The following is a 4,745-nucleotide window of genomic DNA, read 5'->3' on the forward strand; positions in this document are numbered from 1 at the left end:
TGCAACTCTTCTTGCCAGTCTTTTTTTTCTTATAACGAGGTGCATTACAAAACTTGCATTCTCTTAGTTATTTACATTCATCGGTGTAGTATAGCATACAACCATTAACACAACAATCTATTTTTTCTGCAGTGAGACCAAGTTTTGAAATGATTTTCTTAGTCCTATAATAATCATTAGGAACAAGATTGTTTGGAGGATGTGTCTCCTTCATAAGTGCCACCATTTAATTAAAAGACCGTTGAGACATGTTCCCTTCTGACTTAATCATCAATAATCTAACAGCAGTAGATAATTCAGTATGATCGTTGCATCCAGGCCACAATGGTTTATGTGCTGCATGAAGTAAATCATAAAACTTTTGATCATTAATATTTGGAGACTCTTCCATTTCTTCCTCACATTGCATTTGGTGTTCTGGTCCAACAACGTCATAAACTATATTCTCAAATCTACTGTGCTTGTTGCTATGACCCTCTTGTGCAAAATTTTGTTTATTAATTTCTACAAGTAACTCTGGATCACTTTCTCCATGACATGTCCAATACCAATAATCAGGTTTGAACCGTTTTTGAAAAATATGAACTTTAACTTCTTCGAAGTGTTTCAAAGGGACGTTTTTGCAATTAGAACAAGGACATCTAATTTCACTATTAATTATGCCCTCTTGCCGAAGTGCAAATGATACAAATTCATCTAACCCATTTCGAAACTCGTCAGTGTACCCCTTCCGACCAGGATTTAACCTATTATACATCCAACTACGATGTAGTCGGATGTCCATGTTTATTCTGTAATATAATTAAAGTATATAGATCATGTATTGTATTTAAATAGAGCATATATGTCATGTATAGTATTTGAGTTAGACACCAAAAATGAACAAATAACTTATAATTTCATATTATAGTTCATATATGGTATTTAAGGCAAACAATATATATAAGACTAGATTCAAGAAAATATTAAAGGATCTCACCTTCTACTTATTTTTCAAAAAATTACCTTGAGTTCTTGTATAAAAAGTAGAGCACTCTGATCCCAAATATCTACAATGTCAATATAAAAATAATGAGCAACCTGAATAAAAGGGAAAAAATTCTACTTCCAACAATGAGAATATGGTTATGTGAACAATTTGATACACTTGCTAAATTACTATTAAGTTTTTAGAGTTGTTGCTAAAGAGTATCAGATTTATTGAATTTAAAAGTTTACTCGTACAAATCAAACAGGGAAGTTCAATTAAAGAAACAACAAGAGTTAGACAACAAAAATGATTTAAATCCAACAATGAGAAGAGTGATCATGAAAATAGAGACTTAGTTTCACTGTCAGAAAAATTACTAGGAGACTATAGTAAGAGGACAAATTAATAGTAATATGTTGCCCATATAAATGAACCTATAACTATAGCAAAGTTTGAGTTCAGTTAAGTGTTTTTCTAAGAGTTGAAATAAAAGTAATCTACAGGAAGGTTAAATGAGGATACCAATAGCACTTAAAGCACTTCTTCACCATGTGCACAACTAGCAAGGTAGAATTACATATTGCTATCAGTTCTTAAAATTTTAAATTTGCAACCCAAATTATAAAAAAAATTGAAACTATTGCTGCTAATGAACATATGCCAAGAATAAGCCTAAATAAATTCTAACTAAGCATTTCCAACCAACACATTTTCCATCAAGAGAATAGTAAATTTTTCTCTACAGAATAATTTTAAACTCTAGCTAATATTCTGGGTTTCACTACATGATTAACTCATTTTGATTACTTAGGAGTCCTCATCTTTAAAGGCAAACCAATAATGATTCATTACAAGCCATTACTAAAAAATTAATTGTCAAACTTAAAGCTTGGAAGAACTTACTCTCAATGATTATTCACTACAAGCCAGATTAAAATAACTCATGCTATCTTATAAATTTTAAACACCACCATAAGACAATATAACTTTCTACCACTTTACATAAAGTGATTAATATTTACTGGGGTTTAATATTAGTGATTTAATTATGTCAAAATGCATTTCATACTCATATGGAATTAACATCTTAAACTTATTCTAATCAATTTCTTTTGTCACAATGACAACAACTGTCAATAAACATAAAACTTGTTTCTATTCTATTTATTATGTTATTTTCAAGTATCTCACTTTCTCACACATAAATAGGGCATCCAATACCCAAAGAAATTTCTATCAAAATCTAAAATCCCACTCACAGATAAACAAAAAAACAACCATAATAATAAATAGAAACAACCATTAAAGAAAAGAAGCATACAAGAGAAGCAGAAAGAAGTGAAAGACCTTGATATGTTGTTGAAGGTTTTGCGGTTGTTACCGGACGGCGAATGAAAGATTTGAACAGCAGAGAAACAAGGAGGAGTGGGCGGCGGAGAAACAAGGAGGAGTGTGCGGCGGAAAAACAATGTTTACGAGGTCATGAGTGCTAGGCTTGGTGGAGAATTTTGAAACAAAGAAGCTGTAAAAATAAAACAATCATTTTGTTTTAAAAATAAATTACCGAGCGCGGAAAAAGAAAGTGGAAACGTTTTGTCTACATATTAAACAGCTTTCAATAAAAAATAAAAAGGAAATTAGTTACATTAAATATGTTATCTTTGTTGGAACTGAGTTGCTTTAAGAATAATAACTTAATTATTTTAATGATCATGTTATAAAATTAAATAAAACAATAGAGATCAAAGAGAGTAAGAGAAGGGAGAAAGTAATATTGTATTATTTTCTTCAAATGTCCACTTTATATTGCAATGTGAATCTTATATATAGGACCTAAGGGAGATGGGAAATCACTGCTATTAATAAAGAATAGGGAGATGAAAAAGAAAAAATAATGATAGATATCCACTTTTATATTTATTCATAACACTCCCCTTGAATGTCTATTGAGGATATGCCTTGTAAAAATCTTATTAGAAAAAATACGGAGAAAAAAATCTAGTGAAGGAAAAAAAGTACAATATTCTTTTATTTCTCCCCATCAGCTGAACGGTCGTTTCTTCGATGAAGACCAATCTTTTGTACTAGTTAATTAAAAATTCTATTTGGGAGTGACTTTGTGAAAAGATCTGCAAAATTATCACATGAATAGATTTATTGGTTGCTTATATTGTTGGAATAATATAGCAAGTGTGAGTAAGTGGAGAATTAGTCCCACAATGGATAGGAATGTGGAGACTTGAACATATATAAATGGGAGAACCCACGCACCTATCACCTTAAGGGTTTAGGTGGACAAGTGGTTTGTCTCCTACAAAGGTGCTTGTTTCTTAACTTTGTATCAATGTTCCCTACTAAATAACTCCCCCAACATGGTATCATGAGCATTTGGTTCGAAAAGGGGACCGGCTAACTTGTATCGAAATATCCAAGAAGAGGTAATGGCGGTACAAGTGTGAGGGGGAGCATTGTAGACTCACACTTGAGGGGGAGTGTTGGAATAATATAGCAAGTGTGAGTAAGTGGGGAAATAGTTCCATATTGGATAGGAATGTGGCGACTTAAGCATATATAAGTGGGAGAACCCACTCACCTATCACCTTAAGGTTTTAGGTGGATAAGTGGTGTGTCTCATACAAAGGTGCTTGTTTCTCAACTTTTTATCAATGCTCCCTACTAAAAATAACTCCCCCAACATATATCACCACTCTTTTAATTTGAAGATCATGAGTAAAATTTTTTTTTGGAGAAATGTGTTTTGTCTGGTCTCCTTTAATGTAACTATCTTTCAATTGAGCGATGCGTGCAGTATTATCTTCATATATGATCGTTGTATTTTATTTTTCAAAAGATAATCTACAAGTATTTTGTATGTGTTGAATTAAGGATCTCAACCAAACACATTATTGACTTGCCTCATGTAATAGTAAAAGTTATGCATGATTAGATGATGTTGCTGCTATGGTTTGTTTCACCGATCTCCATGAAATAGTTATAGCCCCACATGTAAACAAATAACATGTTTGTGATATACCATTATGAGGATCTGGCAAGTAACCTGCATTTGTATAACCTGTTAATTCGAATCTGGATACTTTAGTATAAAACAAACTCATGTCTATTGTACCTCTAAGGTAACTAATTATATGTTTGACTCTGTTCCAATGTGTGAAGAATTGTATCATGCTAATAGATTGATAACAAAAGATATATCAGGATATGTATAATTAGCAAGGTACATTAGTGCTCTAATTGCACTGAGATATGGCACTTCAGGACCAAACAATTTTTCATCATTTCTTCGAGGTCTGAAAGGATCTTTCTCCACATCTAGTGATCTAAGGATCTTTTTATCACTTTTTCTATATAGTCTTCTTGATGTATAAATACTCCTTTTCCAAATGTTCAATTTGCAAACCTAGACATAATTTTGTCTTTCCTAGGTCCTTCGTCTCAAACTCTTTCATTACACAATTCATAGCTTTTGGAAGCTCTTCAGGAGTTCCAATAATATTTATGTCATTCACATAGACGACTATTATTGCAAATTCTCTTTCTGGTCTTTTTATAAATATACAAGAACAAATGGAGTTATTTGTATATCCATCTCTAAGCAAATATTCTCTGGGACAATTATACCATATTCGTCCAGATTGTTTCAACCCATAGAGAGACTTGTTCAATCTTATGGAGTAGCTTTCTCAAGATTCGGAGTTGAATGCATCTAGTATATTGAACCTTTCTGGGTGTTTCATGTAAATTTCACTATCAAGTG

The 4,745-nt window shown here is 32.1% G+C and overlaps 1 long non-coding RNA gene across 1 annotated transcript; it reads right to left on the minus strand.

Annotated features, from left to right (window-relative positions):
• Positions 1-619: 619 nt before the first annotated feature.
• LOC131624984 (uncharacterized) lies at positions 620-2,451 on the minus strand. Its single transcript, XR_009290697.1, has 3 exons — positions 2,318-2,451; positions 1,006-1,049; positions 620-791 (listed from the first exon to the last, which is right to left on the minus strand). It is a non-coding gene; the product is annotated as an uncharacterized LOC131624984 (long non-coding RNA).
• Positions 2,452-4,745: the final 2,294 nt, after the last annotated feature.

This window comes from Vicia villosa, unplaced genomic scaffold (genome assembly GCF_029867415.1).
Source record: "Vicia villosa cultivar HV-30 ecotype Madison, WI unplaced genomic scaffold, Vvil1.0 ctg.000177F_1_1, whole genome shotgun sequence".
NCBI classification, from domain to species: Eukaryota; Viridiplantae; Streptophyta; class Magnoliopsida; order Fabales; family Fabaceae; genus Vicia; species Vicia villosa.